Below are 19,152 nucleotides of genomic sequence, written 5' to 3'. Positions count from 1 at the left end.
TTCTCATCTCCTGATTTTCCCCCAGTTAATGAACCATCCCTGAAAAACACTCAATCTTCTTCATCACTGCAGCAAAAATAACAAATCTCTGTGGATCTTTTTTTTTTTTTTACTGGTGCCATACTTCAAACAAGATGTGATGTGAAGTCATCAGTGTGAGGAGTTTGTCTCGTCCACGGTGACCTTTCACCCTGCCACCTCCCCTCTAGCCCTGCTGCCTCGAGGGCATCATTAGGGTGAGGAGGTTGAAGACCGGGGAAGGGAAGGTCCTCTGCTTTGATGGCAGCAGCACAACAGCTGGGCATCCCTGAATAACAAAGGATTATGAGGAGAACTGACCGGGCAAGACGTCCCACTTTGGAGAATGTCTGCTTTCAGGAGCACTCTGCTGCTAATTTGATTTGGTCTGCAGAAAACTGGGGATAATGGTGTCTCCCCCCGCTCTTCTTTCTCCTGTGGCACTGTGACGTAGGAGGACAATGCAGTCCCCTCCTGTCCCCCCCCAAGCTTAGCTCGGCTTCAGCAGGCAGCGCAGTCTTGTCCAGGAGCAGCAGAGCCGCGGGGGGGGATAATGAGCGTAAAATCAAAGCAAAGTTAGAAAAGGGAAAGTCTTCATGGAGGAATGCCCTGAGACCTTCTGCTCCCTGGACCAGGCCCTAGGGTTGGTCGGGGAGGAGGAGGAGGGTACAGGTTTATTTATGCATGAGGAGAAGCTGGAAAGAAATGACAGTTAAGTTAACCCCCGTCACAGTGAAAGTGAAGGGTTGGAGGTTGGGGAGAAGGCAACAAAAGGCGACTCTTTAGCTGACCTTCAGTCTACATGGATCTCCATCTCCAAAGGCACATATTTGCATCATAGTTCATTTGTCAAATTAATTTTTCAATCTCTGTCATGCTGTGTCGGCAGCAGGCTCAAACTCCTACCTTGGTCTGGACCAGCACCGTCTCTCCAGGCCAGGTCAGTCCAAGCCAGTCATGGTTGCAGAATATGATTAACCAAATGTTGATCTGCATTATTTTTTTGTATTTGCATGGCGCGCAGACGGGTGGCTGACTTACCCCGGAGCTGTTCAGATATATCACACCATCGCCAGGTCTAACGAGTCGGGCATCAGATGCAAAGGCGCAGTGAATATGTAAATGGAAGCCGCTCTCGAGGGGGAAACTGACTCATGGTGAGAGCAGAGGCTTAACCTCCTCATTGGAGAAAACATACTTTGGTCACACTCTGAAAAGCAGCCACTGTATCTGACCGACTCCGAAACTGAAGCTTGGCTTATACGCAGGGGATCATAATAGGACAAGCTCAAGGCCCGGTAGATCAGCCACATCAACACATGGGAGTGACAAGTGCCCCCTGATCTTAAGACAGCTTTAAAGGCCAGGCCACACGGGCAGCGAAAAAAACGTCCCCCTGTCAGGATCAAGCATGAGCCGGGCTGGAAACAAGACTCATTCGACTCTCTGACCTCATTTGCAGATAAAGATCGTGAGCGCATGGGGATACAGCCACGACGAAGGGAGGCAATTAACAGGAACATCATTACCGAGATATGGAACTGATTAACATCCACGTCCAAGCCAAGCCAAATAGATAAGAGGGAATGTGATTGCTCATTGATTGGGTCTCAGTGGTGCCTCTGCAGCGGGCAGCTTCTTGTTTTCAGGAGTTGGACCACGCTCTCGTTTCAAGGGCCCTTGATTGAGCCAAAAAAAGAGTGGAGTGAAACCACTGTGACCACACATCAGGAAGATGATCAAAGAGGCTGATTCTGGCTCCTGGCCCCTCGTGTACAACACTAAAACCCCATCCCTCCCCTTCCCTGAAAGGATGATTGTGAAAAGTTGTTACTCACACATGGCTCAGAGCAAACACACCGATACAGGCTGAAGAGGTGACGGCCAAATTAGTCGAGGTTGATCTCACTGCTTCACTCCACATAAAGAGGCATTGTGTGTAATTGGACTGTAAAGGTACGAAGTGTTTTTCTATTCCCGTCATCCTTGATTTTGTTTGTGTTTATCTCATTAGGTTTGAACGTTTTTTTTGTTTTCATTTATGAATTGACTGATTGTACTGAGTTGACTGAGACACCATCTATTATTTTTTCCATCTGCAAGACCTGTTCTGCACAAAAGACCCACACACAAAAACAAACAAATCTAGACACACCGGTGCTTTAAACACCAGAGGCAATGGCATGTATTACGAATGAAGTTGGATGTCCACTGGTGCAGTGCTGCTGTGTCGGTCCTCGGCCACTGGGGGGCGCACCATCACTGCTAATGCACGTGTCCAGACTTGAATGTTGCAACCAATTATGAACGATTCAAGTCTCATCTGGTCTGTGTTTCTGAGTGACAGCTCCCAGAGTTAACACTAAGATCATGTCGACTGCTGTCATAATTACTTAGAAACAATCTTGTTATTGATTTAGATTTATGGGGGGAAAAAAACTATGGCTGTGCATTATTTCTTTATATTACAGTTACCAAATGGTCGTAAAATATATATAAGAGCGGAATTTCAATGCAACGTCTGAAACCACTTTAAACACAGGCTTTACAGTCAGTGTGAATATTTCTTGGCGCTTCATGGCACGTCAGGGTGACTGTGTTTGAGTGCGTCACTATTAAACAAGAGCGATGGGTGTCATGGATCGACTTGTGTTCTCAATGGCCTCCAGTCTTCACAGAGCAGCTCCAGACACATGCAGGCGACAGTGTTAAGTGTCATAATTTCGCTATTTTCTCAGACATAAATACAGAGACGTAAAAAGCCAAAGGTCAACTGCATAAAACTTCCCTATTTAGAGGTCAGTAGACTCATATCGTCTGAGGCACCTTTGGAACAAGAAGGCAATTCACAGAGGGGAAAAAAAGTTATGGCGAACGCCATCTGACTCTACTTCCTGCCACAAAATGAACAGAAAATTAATTGTAACACGGGACTCCAAAGGTCTTCATGCACCACGGAAGAAGAACAAAACACTAAAGTGAGCACAGAGCTGCAGTGGAGGATTAGAGGACTTATGTTGGAGGTAATTGAACTTTTACTGGATACCAAACTGAAGAGGCATTATTTGAAAAATGGTGCCACCACCATTATTTCTATTATCAATAACTCCTGCAAAGTACAGCAAATGGTGACGGGCTTCTCCTTAAAGGGACAACGAGGAGTTTTGGAAAAGCGAAGTGTTTTCACACTACATTTATGAGCCTCCGCGCGCACCGTAAAATTCTTTTGACCGGCGCAAGACGGACTCATGTTTTCATTCATCAAGAATTAAAGTCAGAGGTTCAAAGAGGTTCACATACCGTCGGAGTTCCGACCATAAACGGCGATTCAGCTGCGTTATTCTCATGACTCGTTGCGAAACCGAAAGTAAAAAACGCTGGTCGGCTCGACCAGCATCTCCGCCACCACTAATAATAACAAAATAACAATAGAGACAGAACAATATATTTATCGAAAATGGGCCCATTAACAAGTGTGGGTAGCGGAGATTCATCCACATTAACGTGAGACTTTTTTATAACCGAATAGAAACTCCTCGTTGTCCCTTTAAAGCTAATGGACGTCTTTATCAGTGCTTTTCTCCATAGTTGGACTCATGCACTTAATCACAGTCTGACAAACAATTAGTTGCTCACTCTTGTCAAGTGCAGATGTTTGTGCTCCTCTGAATCCTGATACCAGCAGAGCTCTGGCTGTTTGGATAGGCCAGGGTAGTGATAAGAAAGGAAAAAAAAGGTGGTAATATAAACACGCTGTCATCCCCCCATCCCCCCCTCCCACACACACAAATATCCAAAATGTAACTTTTATAGCTGGATTGTGACTCAAAAACTGAAAAGTGAATCATTCAGTTCGTAAGACGCTGCAGCGTGGGATGAACTGCTGCCCTTGTATGACGATGAATGGAAATACTTATGGATGTGGCGCACTCATGGTCTCACCTCGGGAGGTTATCACTTCTCTTCACATTGAAAACTTTCTACCTCACATTATTACTTAAGACTTTTCACGGATCCCCAGAATATATACTATATAACACCCCCCGGCTGGCTGTTTACCCTTCACTATCTCCCTATAACCCACCAAATAAACAGCTACAACAAAAGATACCAGTTCCCAGACATGATAACTCGACTGCTGTTTGTACAGTAAATACTCTGTGGGATGCTCGCTCTCGCCTCGCATGACCCCGGCCCAGGAAAGAGCCTTTTTTAGGAGCCGTGGAGAACCAACAGGCGTCCTCTAGCTTAGATATTTCACAGCTCAGCGGGCTCCGCAGCGTGTTGATACAAGTGCTGGGAAATAACACGCAGCCTGGTTGATTCATGCCATTTGTGTTTTTCATTTAGTTGTCATGTGCAGTTTTTTTTTTTTTTTTTTTGAGAGGGGGGGAAACCTGGGGGGATAAAACTGACCCATATTAGCAGCAGATGTTTTAGGTCACGGAGTGGAGCGTCTTACGAGCTTTATCCCAGGGGCTTGTGTGGTGAGAGGAGCATGGCCACCAGAGTATGTTGTTGTGTGAGGAAGAGGAGGAGGACGAGCACTTGTGCCCCGGAGGTTGAAGTGTTTGTTGCTGAAGAAGCCAAACAATCAGGAAGAAAGGGGAAGAGATGAAGTGAGGGAAGCGGTTCCTTTATCAGCTGCTGTCACTCTACAAGCTAATACTTGTGCCTGCATGCACTCAGACTCCAGACTGAAACACCAACACAGTCACTGACTTTCACATTTTAAATGGAAGTAGCTTTGACTCATGTTGTTGCCGGGGTTTGGAGAACGCAACCATGTTTTTGTCTCTACTCGGACTCAACGGCTCAGTGTAATTTTGCATTTCAAGTGAAAATTTGTGATTTGTATTTCTGATGGTTTGTTTCAGCCATATGTTACACCAGTGTGCCCTTATGTGTTTGTATTATAGTATTTTATCCTGTGCACTTAAAACAAAGGTTAAAGTGGAACTATACAAGTCTCCTTTTGTTTTGCTAACCCTCCTCCCTGCCATGTGCATTTGTTTTCAACAAAGCTGGCGAAAAAGCAATCCATGAAGCGGTGGATAATGTTATTTATCAGCCAAGAGAGGTGGAAGGCAGAGAGCCTCCATTCTCCCTCCTAACAAGTTACAAGTCATTTATTTAGCCATTACAATTACTCTGAAGCTGTTAAATAGAGGTAAAAATGTAGCACAATTAAGGTAAAAATAAATCTTGCATAGTTCATTTTTTAATGAATCCATAGCATTCCCATGTTTAAAGGAATCTTGAGGCACCTTAGCTTAGCATAAAGACTGAAAACACACAGAAACTGTTAGTCAGACTGTCTCCTTTTTTTTTGCAAGATGCAGAGACTTCAGGAGTCTCGGAGTTAAAAAGAAAATCTGACTGTATTATCACTATGTGCAAGCTGTTTCAGTGCCAGGCTGGAACAACTCATCTGAACTCATCTTTCTCAACCCTCCACTGGCACAAGAACCCAGCGCTTGTGTAAAAAACCTTCATTTCCAACTTGTCCGATACTGAAACGTACCTTTTCTTGTCATCTGCTGACTGAGATGCTGTTAACCGTTGTGATAGGTCTCTCTTCTCCTGTCGTTCCTCGATTCCCCTCAGCCCCTCACCCTGCCCTCCCACCGGTCTACAGCTGTTAAAACACCCCATATTATTCCCATAATTGTTTCAGTGTGTGGGCTGTTATTTTAATGTGCCAAGCTGGATGAGTCAGGAATCGAAAAACTGTTGCGGTACAAAAGGCAAAGTATTTTCTGACTACTGACATTCTTCTACGCGTTCTGACGTTTCGGACTATTCCTTTCCTGAATGACCTGCTGCATTACCAGGTGATCACCGTTCAGGTAAACAAATAAAACCTGACATGGGCAGGAGTTAGTACAGTGCACAGTGCTGAGGCTCATTGACCCCCAGACTGGGGTCCGCTTATACGTCTAACATTACGGACATACTTCTTCTACACCTCCTTCCAGTTGCAATAAGACACACTGTGATCCATCTGTCTGGCCCTGGCCGACATGTCTGATATGCATTTCATAAAGTGTGAAATGGATATGGAGGGTAAAAAATGGAGTTAACAACATGAACACAGGCAATTTTCCTCAGGAATGATGGTGATTTTATTTTATGGGCTGATATGAATTAGCAGCTTCTCCAAGATACACACGTTTTATTTTTTGTAAAAGTGAAGTTAAGCTACTTTTTTTTTCTAAAGCAAAAACCCACTATTTTAGGTTTTAAACTTTTCAGAATATTCATATTTTGCTGGAGAAGAGTTTCTCTGTGTGACTTTAGTCTTAACTAAGTGCAAATTTGATTTTTTTTTCATGTTTATGTCACTTGTTTTTTTTTTTTAACAAGTCTGTCTGCCAGTAATTCTTCTCCTTCGTTTCTCCAGAGTAGGGTGACTACAGTTTTGGCTGCTCTCTCACCCTCTTGCTGTTTTTTTTTTTTTTTTTTACGTAACGTCCCCCTGTAGACTTTTAATAATTACAACCCCCTTTTTTCTTTCGTCGACTGTTAACAGCTGCGAGAAAATTAATTTGGAGCCAATGTGAAAAAAGGCAGATAAAAAGAAACAAAAAAAAAAAAACAATCCACTATAGATACACATACGTTCGCTGTTGAGCAGCACAAGCCTGGGAATTTATAGTTCTCATTCGGAAAAGGCTCTATAAGGTGAGATAAAGAATGTAACTGATCCTCGTGCAGCTGCAGCGTGTAACACTTATGGGTGTTTAAAGGTGCTCTGCCGAGTCCGTGGGGTTAGTGTGCTGTTTTTCTTCAACAATAAAAGAATGAAGTAAGAATGACATAGCCAGAGTTGTCTTTCCCACACAATCTGCACACAATATCAGAGTAGCATTTCACAGGGGCGTAATGAGTGTTTGTTGGATGGGGCTGTCATCTCGTTATACGACTCCTCTCGGGGGCTGGTGCAAAAGTGAAATGTCATGTTCGGCGGTTGCAGTGGAAAGCTGCTGGTTTATGCTATGGATCTGCACATAAACAACGTCTAAACAACATGTTGAAGGTTTGCAGGGGAGGCGGAGATGGAGAGAGAAGAATTCAGAGCTATACAGGAAGAATGAAGGGTATCAGTTCGAATCTTTTGGCTGATGAAATAAAAGCACGAGTCCACAACAGTTTCACTCAGCTCGTTCCAAAACACCAAGCAGCGGCATACCGTATGTACACAAAGGAAACCTGATAGCATGTGATAAGTTGGAAATGTCAGACCACGCTTTTCTTTCTGCAAGTGTCTACGCTTGTGTACTGAGTGCACTGATGTGGTTACATGAAAAGCCATCTTTACTTGCAAGCTTGAATGCTCAGTCTCTCGTACGCAGCTCATGTGTTTTGAATCAGCTAGATTTCACTTAAAGCAACTCGATGCCAGAGAGACAGTGGAAATGAACTGTCCGCTCTCTCTCTCTCCCTCAGTTTGAAAAGGTTATGTTACATCTTTCGCAACAAAAAAAAATTACACAATTTCATGTCACACTTGCACTAATGAATGCAACACTTCAAACTCAACTCAAACTCCACACAACTTGACAGACATAAAATAGATGACTTTCATGCCTGAAAACGAAGCAGTTCAAGGGCTTGGGTTTCGAAAGACTTAACTTTGCTTCAATTGTTGCGATTTTCCATTGTCAGGATCTGAGGAGGTTATGTGGTGTAACTGCAATAAAAAGTCTACTTTCACAACTTTTGGACTGCAATGATGATTAATTATCATCTGGCTTTCATTATGGTTTAAATATATTATAAGAATGTAATGTAAGATGACATGACCAGCATTTTCTTAAGAGGAAGGAATTATGTCTTGCTTTTGCTACATGTTAGGATTAGCAGTTACTAGTTTACCTGCCTGTCTGAGGAAATACAGTATTGACCTTAATTCCTACACGCCAGCAGTTGTTTTAAGCAGTGGAAAATGACACCAATGTTTTTGCCTCTGTTTCTGTCACTTATTTTCTTCTGCTGACGCGACAGAGAAACATTCAAATACCCAATTTAAACTCATAAAAACACCACACTATGAAAAGGTTACCATGGGAAATCAATTTTTGATATGCTCTCATAGTAATCATGTTTTGACGTTGACAGGGCCATTGCTATAGTAATTCTGAAAAAAATACTGGAGTGGGCCTCTCTCTGCCCCCTGACTTTTCATCACCACTTTTTTCATAGACTATTTCTCATTTTTTATTTATTTTAACCGGAGCAACGATGACGGTGAGTGGCACTTACAGAAAACTTGCCTGCCATTTTTATTTAATACTTTTTCACTGTGTCTCATGAAACATTTGGTTTTCTTGTTTCTAATGTCACACCAGGCATGTGAAAATGTAGAATTTATACTGAGTCCGTGATTCAGTGCATTTTACTTTTCAATACAGGATGATCTTGTTTTATATGAGATCGAATATCAAGTTTTTTTTTTTTTTATCATGTTAAATCATGTTTTCAGCAATTCCAGCATGAGTATTAGTCAAGGTTAGCTATATATAGAGTAATTTAGTCATAGAAAGATTAGGCTTCTGGGGTTTTTTGTGGCCCTACCGGGCTGTGGACCCTGAATTGTCATCACCTTTCTCCCCTATGCAGCGGCCCTGCATGTTGAAATAATAGAAATCTTATAAAATAGCTCCAGACACAAAAGACACAATTTCATAATGACTTGTTTAAGAAAGAGAAAATCAGCTCCTGAGTCTGCAGAACACCACAGAGTCATGTCGTCTGTCACACAGTCAAGACAGGATGTACAACTACAGCTTCTGTCAATGTCATCTGACAGCGAACCAGAGATGTGACACAGCTGGTTGACACATTCGTTAAAGAGGAGGCGGAGGCGATCCATCACTTCATGACAGTCTTTTTATTTTAAGTTCTAGGAATCAATGGCTTTGTCTAAAACTTACAAGAAAAAAAAAACACTTCTACCAGTACTTCACCAGAGCCGGTGTGTGTTCTCCCCTGAGGTCGGTTTCCCACTCAGCAGATCAGCAGACTGGAACTTTTCTAGGACCATTTAAAACCAAATGTAGAAGTAAAGGTGTAACCTCCTCTTCCAAAAAGCAGCAACTGGATATATTGGCTCTTGTGAGTGGAGCCAATTTCTTTCAACTTCATCGGCTTATAGACACAATGCCGTCTGAAATTCAGCTCTACTTCCTTTTTTTTAAATACAGTAGGTTCGGTGTAAGAAGTATATTTTAAGAGCAGATGTGCCCTGCAGAGCATGGAAATATTTCCATAAACCCAAAACACTGCTGCAATTGCAATTGGAAAGTCTGGGTTTGTCGGACAAAAGCAATTTCTGCGCCACTGATAAGAAAAGGAACGAGTGAGGAAAAAACATGCTCTGGTGTTGTTAATTAAATTTTCACTATAGCCCAGCCCAGTTGTAAAAAGAAATGGCCTCTGTCTCACACACAAAATGCATACACCTACGCACACAGTACAGTATACATGTAGATGGCACAGCACCAGGGATGGCCCCTCCTTTTCACTAATCTGAAATGAAACCCAACCTCAAAGGGCAACAGTGGGACTTGATGGAGACTAATGTTTTGAAAACGGGGGTGAGTCACACACTCAAATCCGACGGAACTGCTCTCCATGGCTAATTAAAATAAACCAGTGGCCTGCAATCATGGATCCAGTTGGCACGGCCCATATAAACAGCGCGTTTGCCTTAAAAAGGGGGAACCCATGACTCTTAGAGGACCAAAACAGTGGCGTGTGTCCCAGGCCCCGGTTAAGACTAAGAGTGCGGAACTGGACGACAACACAAAGGCCACATCTGGGATCACTGTGTCGTGAAAAACACTCTGGAGATGTCGAGATATCCACAGCAAAACAGGCGCCCGGAATATTTCTCCAAAACATCCATGTGAATATTCCATATTTGACTGGCCCCTCCGCACACAGTTATGTGTTTACCGCTGGAAACGTCTCTTCTTTAAGTGGCATGAAGACGTGACAGCGGATTTTTGGCATCCTGCTTGATCCGTCCCAAATGGTCGAGCCGTCAATGTGACACTAGGTGAAAACAAATACCCCTTCAAATCTCGTGTGAGGTTAAGTTTTCCCACATGGAAGGAAAAGACATTCTGAGAACTACTGGCATTGGTTGAACCATCAAACCTGAGATTTTTGGTAGCGATACTGTGTTACTGGCAGAGGATTGACTCCACCTATCTCCTCCCGCCTCTGCTGGACTCAGAGTGCGCCATGAACTTGGAAAACGCACATGATTTACTGCTGACCCCTTGTCTTTCCACAGTTTACTCATTTGTTGCTATTCCGCCTGCATACCTGCAAGAATCCATACACACCATATACACTGAAGGAAAAGAAAAAAACATATCCAAGGGCACTCTCAGACACGGTGTTGGCTTGCTCTCAATCTTTCCTGCACAATTTGCTGTTTTTGGTCAAAGCTTTATTGAACTAACTCTGCGTACCTGGCTCACACCCTCATCATTCTCTGCAACAATAACACTACGGTGCCAGGAAGTTCCTGTTCTCAGCATTTCGGGCTTTGCCAGTGTTGAGATGAACAAGGCAAGGCCTCAAATTCTTTTCATGTGTGTTGATGTGATATTTTGCGGTTTTCATTTGTTTTCAGAAGGAAGAGTGCCACATCCACTTCATGCTCCATTGTCAACATGGAGCTCTTTCCCCTCGAGGATCCTGGCAGCACGGAGGAGATGTTAGTTTTGAAGAGGGGCTGTTTATCAGTTTCGCTGTGCCACACATGTCATTCACATCCATACAGGCTCCACAAATAATGTGTGACCTCGCCGGGAGCCAACAGAAACACACAACCCAGGGCTTTAAATTATTTTCTGTGCTCTTATCGTTTTTTAAAATTTATTTTACCATTGCCCGCTGGCATTTCATCATCCGTGTGGTTCAAACTCGCAGGCAAAGAATAACACATATCAAAACCACAGTGAGCAATATGCAAGACCAGAGTGAAGGATAAGAATCACTTATCATGCCCATTCTGATACGTAAACAATCCGCTGTAGGTCAGTGGCTGCAGCACTTGTGCTATTACAGCACATATAAACACGCCGGGGATGATGAAAAAGGTGCTAACAGCACCCAGGGCATGAAAAGAGCGCAGAAAAAGTCACAGACATTTCTTCTTTTTCTCTTTTTTATCTCTGCAGAGGGCAGATCAGGGACTCAGATATAGCAAAAGTGGATGTATGAAGCACAACGGAGCTCATAAGGACTCAACTAGGATGGATTTGGATCCATTCGAAGCAAGAAACGCTGTTGCATGCACTAATACTGCAGTCACCAAATAATGCTGGCCAGTATATAGACAGGTCCAATGAAGCTGTGTCTCCTTAGATCAGCTTGAGTCTCCAGAATCCAAATATTCTGTTCATTTTGCACAAATCATAACCACATTAAATACGGTTGATCAATATCTATGAGAACCAGCAGGGTGGTGTTGATCCCTAACATATGGTACTGTGTGTACATTTAAACAGGGCTGGCTTACTGTAGTTCAATAGGAACTGTTTCTAAGTTTTGCTATTACTACATTAGCCAACATTAGCATTTGCAGCTGTTTTAAAGGAAACACGGTTCAAGTTCAGCATCAAACCTCTGTCCTCGACTCGCCAACAACTGTCTTCAATGATGGAAAACAACCCGTCTGATTTGCCTCTGTTTTTCATGTCTTATTTTCTTTTACTGAAGCTCGTACGCTAACCAGCCAGCCCTGGCCCCAGTTAGCTTATCCTGCCACTTTTTTTTTTTTTTTTTTGATTTAGATGTAGTGCTGCTCGGAGAAATGTATTATAACATCCTACCTTGATGTTGACCTACACTCTTGGCAACGCATGTCGCAGAAGAATCTGAATTTACTATGACGATAGGAAAACCCCATCTGCTGCAAGATCATTTATTTGATTAAAAGCTGCAGAGTTATGGCTGTAAAAGGTGAGTTTGCTTTGTTTTTAAGGTCAAGAATAAATATTGAAGCACTTGAGTGAAGCTCAAAGCTGAACAACTATATTTAAAGCATACTGCATCTCTATATTTCTACTTCACTCTCGACTTCTAAAGTAGCTACGCACTCACACAGGAGAGAAAAGTTGAACTCGCTGTGGGTTCTTTTAAAATATAAAACTCGGAGTGAAATTCACTCTGCATGTGAAGAGAAGCCTGCATGAGACTGCCACAAGTTGGTGAGCTCCAAAGAGTTTATTATACTTTGTATTTTCTGTGACAGCTATCATTAGTGGGCTCTTTGTTACTTGCGTCATAGAAGAAATAAGATGCCTCCTGACTTTCTGAGATGGTGAAATGAACCGAGCTGAAGCACGTTTTTCTGTGCAAATGGTTGTATTGGAATAATGTGAGAGGAGAGGAGAGATCATCCAGAGGATTTTTGTAAATATAATATCCGAGCATCAGATCAGATCCACGTCTTATTGAGAAAGTCGACTTGTTTGGACATTGTGTGTGTACAGCTGTGTGGGACGTGCGCTATTATCCACGTCTCACTCCTCTTGGTGTAGGGTTTTAGGCCACTTAGGAAAGGTATTCACATTTTTAGCTTTACACATGTTTGAACAACACTTCACATATGGTCCATTAACCACAGTGAGACCTTTTATGGTGCTAATAATAGGTGCTACCTTTTTATTGAGCAACTTTACCATAGACAAACACATGTTGCAGGGTTTTACTTTTAGCAATCATGATATAACAGAATAAACTGTTCTTTTTCTTTAACATACCGTTTTCTTGCCGTCTTCCCTTCTTCTTTCCCCCACACACTTCAAACACGAATCTGATCACATACATTTTCATCTCCACCTTCACTCACAATTCCTGATCCTCTTGGCAACTCAGCCCATCCTGGAGCTACAGTACAGTATATCATCCACAACCAGGCTTTCAAAAAACTCTTGGCAACTCAATAAAAAACAAAAATGAAAGAGCAGTTAAACAAAACAAACCTAACGGGCAATAAAAAGCTAGGGTGCTTATATGTACTTCTAACCTCTTAGCAATAGAGTAAGAGTTTTTTGAGAGAACTAAACCCAAACTCTGACTCTTAGTGGAAATATCTCTAAATATCAATAAATCATCATTTATGAAGCACAAGGCCCATTTGAAGTTCGGTCTATTAATGCTCATGAGGTCTTTGTGAATAAATAAACATGAAATAAACACATAAGGTGCAGCATGGCTGTCAGCCTTCAATCTTTGATTTCCTCCCCACTGCATGTGCTGATGATGCAGAGCGGTCCGTGGTCCAAATGGACTTTACACAAACTCCTCCTGGTTTGTTTTGAAAAGTCGGTGTGAACATGAACCAGATGAGAACTGTATGAGTTTTTTTTTTCCATTGGTCCAGAAAAGATAAAAACTGATCTACAGGTGTGAAAACAGCCCCAGACACACGCGTATAAACGGATTAGAGGCGTGGTCTTTGTTCCTCAGCTCAAGTTATAACAACTTTATTTGTAGAAAGTCAACTTCTAAGGATTAAACGCTCATTTTTAATCAACTGTGGTCTATGATCAGCTTTTTTTTAGTTTTTAAAGGTCATCTGGCTCTGCATGGATAATATAGCACTCCTACAGCTTAAGCCTTCCAGGTACTCACTTCCCAGCATCCTTTGTTCCCCCAGAGATAGCCAGCTTACAAACAGAACCGCAATCACTTTCTGAGGGAACAACCCATCAGGGGTGAAGCAAACAGCAAAGCCAACCATAAAATCAGCTGTATAAAGGGAAATTATATCTGCAGACGCACAATGTGGGGAAACGGCCCACATGATAAAGCAGCAAAGGGAAAAGGCAGATAGGTGCCATGGCAACGTGGACCCTTTGAACAGCACAAACAAACAGCAGGAGCGGAAATGGAGAGGTTGAGAGTGAATGCCAATTAAATGATTTTCTAATGCGCCTCCTTACAATGACAGTAAACAGGCGTGCTCTCTATACCGGCTTTGTTAGCATCCTAGTGGGGACTGGATTGATAATGCGTCTGTCTCTCTTCACTGGGTGATGGGGGGGAAAAAAAGTGATGCGGAGGAGGAAGAGAAGAGTCTGGAGGCAAAAAGATGTGCGAAATCCTGTTTCCAGCTGTGCTGCCGACTCATCTGGGAACATCGGGATCAGAACCTGGAGCCAGCAGCAGGGCCTTGTAGTGAGTGATGAGGAGAGAGATCTGGCATGTTCAGATGAAGATGATCAGGTACAGCATGTTAAACCCAACCCAGAGGGTCTTCAGCTGGTTTTATGCGACATTTATGTTGGTTGCAAAATACTCTACTCTTACATAATTATTATTTCTAAAGTGTCTGGGTGGGAAAATATTCAGATTTGGACCTCATACACAGTGTCCTGGAGTTAAGTAGATTTTGCGTGTAAATATGGCGCCAAGCCTTTGAAGTACAAACAGAACTCTGAAGAAAAAACCATGAAGGAGCCAGAGTTAATATACTTGTGTATGTGTCTCACTGTGAGATATCACTCGCTTATCAGCAAACACCAGCCGACAAATGAATTTCAAATCATCTCTTTTTGGTAAAGAATGTTAGCTGAAAACAGTGGCTCATTTTTTCCACTTCCTTTCAGTTGCTTGTGAATGTTTTTTTTGTTACTGAAACTGCAACTGCAACTTTCTGGATTTATATACTTGAAAAAAGATGATACTGGGTGTCTAATAAATGTTATTCCATTTCCAGTCTTTTGTAAGCAATCTTGAAAATAAGGGAAAGAAATCTGTTGGGCAGGAAGCCCTTGATTCAAAGCATCATCCAGTTCATAGTAGCTCCAGGATGTATTTTAACCCATTCAACATTAATTTTAATTTAAATTTCATGGCAGTTTTCAAACGTCCAATGAAAAATCTGACATCTTTGAATCCAAAAGACTAAACAACAACAACAAACAAACAAAAACCATGCATTGGCTGAAGTGTTGGAATAGGCTCACACACTGCCGGCTGCCCTCAGGCTCGATCAAAAGTAAATTTCTTTTGAAATTCTGGATTAATTTTAATGACACTTTTCTTCTGGATATAATTTGGCTTGTTATTTGGAACCATGGATATGTTAACGTTGCTTTTCTATGCATTAAAATATACCATGTTCACAGACATATGACCCCGAGAGGATTAGATTTAACATTACCGTTAAGCTTGTGCGGGACATCCCGGCCTCGACACACCTGTGCATGTGAAGCATTATAGTTATTCTACATTGTGCCAGACAGAGCTTTTGAATGAGGACTCTGTGTTTGCCTCTGAATTCTTGAAACTGGATGCTTTGCAGTGGTCGAGGGTCTTTTTGCTGCCATGTAACCCCCTGCAAAGGTTTATCCCCTCCACTTATCATTCCTCGGCCATCAGCAGCTCCACAGCGGAGCGACACCAGAGCCCGTTGCCTAATAGAGCACACACGGTGATGACAACAACTGCTGATGAATAAGTTTGCAAGCTGTGGAGATTAATGGACGCCCAGACAAATCTGTGATTCATGTTGGATGTAGGGTGACCAGGTGTCCTGCTACCTTGTCCCCATGTCACGCATATTGAGATGATGTGCTGCATTTCGATCAGCTCAAGTTTTCAGAGAGGACGCCACTGCAAGAATGACGTTTTTATAAAGTCTCACTCTAATGGCTGTGAAGAAAGAAAGAAAGAAAGAAAGAAATAAAGAAAGAAAGAAAGAAAGAAAGAAAGAAAGAAAGAAAGAAAGAAGGCTTTTATTACCAAGGTGCATGAGCGACATCATCATGTCAGTCAGTCAGCGCCAATGTCCAATGTGACATGGACACAACTTGTCCTACCAGGTCAATCCTCGTTAGTTTATAGTGGACAGTGTCTGTATCTGTCATGTGGAAGGCTGGGGTTCGGTTCCCGCACAAGCAGGCAGTTGTGTTTTTCACTTAATACAACTCACCTAAAGCTTCTTCTAATGGATTTCACTCTTTAAGAAGCAGAAGGCACGCAAAAGGTGATTTGTTCAAAACTGGGCAGAAACATTTGCTCCTTCCAAGGTTTTATAAATGAAAGGGAAGTGTGAAGTCAGGTCATCACCATAAATCTAGTTACAACAAGCCAAGTTTGAAAGCTGGATGAAGACAATACGATTAAAGACTTGTGTGCACATACACAAACAGTACTCGTTGGCAGATTGGCCAGTATCTCGGCAGAAACAAGTTGCTCCTTCCACAGCTTTATGCCCCATGTGACATGGACGCGATCTTTGTAAGTGTGTCATTCCTCGTTAGTATAGTGGTCAGTATCTCCACCTGTCATGACGGGGAGACAGTTGTGTTTCTTGCTTAATGCAACTCACCTAAAACTTCCTACTATGTGTACACTAATGGATTTGCCATGTGTAGTTTCTATGGCGTAGTGGTTATCACATTTACCTCACATGAGAAATGGTCCCTGGTTTGAAAGTGGGTGCAAACTGTTTTTTTATAAATGAAAGTGAAGCCAGGTTGTCACTGTAAATTGTGACCTCTACATGTCCACTGGATGTTTAAGGTTACAACAAACAAAGTTGTAAAGCTGGACGAAGACAATACATTCATTCTGCAATGTGTCTCACCTTGACTTGAGCTGTGTCGCAACAGTCCTTGATGACATTTCGGTCCAGGGCACAAGTGTTTTAAATGAGATTATGTGTCTGGTGTATTAGCTCTGTCTGTACATAGTGCGACTCCTGATGGTAAAGTCAAGTGCACTTTGTAATGCAGACTTGAATTTGGAGGATGAAAGTGTGTTTATTTATTAAAACGTTTTAGACTATCTCTCATTAGGAATGGTCGTCCCACATGGTTATCTAAAAATGATCTTTATCCCACATTTCTGGTCATCCTATAGTTGGATATGTTAGTATGCTTGTCTGTTTTCTGAGCTACACTACAAATAACACAATCTGATTCATGAGCCTCTGGTTTGTGTAGATATACTGTAGGAAACCAACCTAAAGAGTAAATGTGGGATCAGGGGCGGAGTGGGGCACCAAAATCTACCGGGAAAATTCTGACCGCACCGGCCCACCATCGGCCCAACCCCCCGGCCCAATGTGTCATTCCATATGGCAAAATATATGAGTGCCAGAAGCAAAAAAAAAAAATGTGGGTGAAACAACTTAATTGGGGGTCTGGGGGTCCTCCCCCAGAATTTTTTTTGTAAAGGCTACACCATTTCCTATATTCTGGTGCATTTTAACCAATACATCCATGATTTTAACACATTGTTACTTTTATCTAGCTAAAAAAAAAAAGAAAGAAATTACAGAAATACAGAATGTGAAAGAGCTGCAATTAGTGCCTCCCAAGCAGATTTAGCCTACTTAACACTGCTGACCATAAAATTACATCCAGTCATGTTTACTCCTTTATTTCCCCCTCTCAACTACTCTACAAATTGATTTTACTGACAGCGCGCTGCAAACGCCACGGTTTCGTTTCGGGTCTTGTCCTACTCACCAACATGCTTCGGTGCCCATGGAGAAGACAGAGCAGGCTGCTCATGGATGTATTATATGAGGCTGCTGCTGTGATGTGAGAGGTTCCGGCTCGTAACGGTACCGCGGTCCGCGTACCGACGCGCACTGGCCCACTTACAGTAAAGCACGGACTTTGTTGTCTTGTTAAATTAATATAACTTATAGATAACGTAATACACGAGCAGGACTGATAAGGTTTGCTGGTTGGCTTCCGTGAGTCGTTCTGTTTTTAGCCGCAGCCTCTAGTTTAATGATAACTTTCACAGTGATATGCTAACGCATTTCCCATTTCCCATGAGGCTTTGCACCATTCTACATTACTTTAAGAACAAACAAACAAATTAAATTGCTGGTTATTTTATATTTTGTGGTCATGAAAGTTCTGTAACATTGAAGTAAAATAATTAGATAAAGATAGGAGGCTAAACAAAAATCATTTAGTAGGCTGGATTGATGAGAGTCTGATTCACTATCGCAACCATGAGTGAGAAGTAGAGAGACATGAAGGGGTACAAATATTGGGTGGACTATCAATCAGGCACAGAGTTAGAGCTTGGAGATTATCATGGGGACTTGTGATGATAGTTACTTTTAACTCATGAGCACCACACGGCCGCGCAGGGCAGCTTGCGGGCCGGCTCACTTGGGTTTATTGGCCGCCGGCCGACCGGGAAATCTCCCGGTCCTCCCGATGGCCACTCCGCCCCTGTGTGGGATGTTTCCTCACATCTCGGTCCAGAACTAAATGTGCAAAGGGCGTTAAAGTGTTGGAGACATTTTGGCCACCACTGAAAAACAAGACGTCAACTTGCACTTCTTTCTCTGTTTATATCTCCGTCCCTGTCTCTCTCTGGAGGAGTCTCAGCAAGCGTGGTGCCTTTCAGACTCCTCACACTGTGGCAGAGATCCAACAGGACTGCTGTGACCATAAACCACCCTGGCTCAAACTAAAAGGGTAGATAACCCCCGTCTTTTTATAGCAGGCGTGCAGAAGGTCTGCTTAGGAATTAGAGCCAAGTAGATGCACGTAAGAGGAGGTCCAACTTGAAGTTTGTCTCAGTCACCTCTCACAGAGACAAAGTGAGGATGAGGAGAGACAGTAGAGGAAAGCACGAGTTAAAACCTTGTAGTATTTAACAGGGCTGTTGTCTGGCAAGGCTGATGGGTGCTGAGCAGATTTGCAACAGTCGTAATATTTCAATTTGTGACCCTTATGGGGCGATTTCCAGGTGTGCCCATAAAAGTGCCCGTAAAAACCCCCCCAAAAAAACCAAAATATGCTTTTGTGAAAGTCGGCATCCCCACCAGGAAGGGATCAAAGAATGCTTTATGAATAATGCTGAACAGACACACATCAGTGGAAGTGAGATTAGCAAGGGAGAAAAAGGAGGGATTGAATTTGTTTCATATTAATTTCATGTTTGTAGTCGGATTCAGTGCGTATACATGTGTAGCTATGCCATCTCCCCGTGAAGTGGCACCAGCCAGAGCCACATTCAGACGGACCTTTTGATGCAGCTTCACGGGGCATCCAGCCATTTCCAACATCCTGGGATCAAGTAATTTCAGAAAGTGGCGAGCTGTTGTGTCACCGTCCCACATAAATT

Source organism: Trachurus trachurus (genome assembly GCF_905171665.1).
Source record: "Trachurus trachurus genome assembly, chromosome: 19".
Classification (NCBI taxonomy): Eukaryota; Metazoa; Chordata; class Actinopteri; order Carangiformes; family Carangidae; genus Trachurus; species Trachurus trachurus.
The sequence above is the reverse complement of the archived record's forward strand: the minus strand, read 5'-3'. Positions refer to the sequence as shown.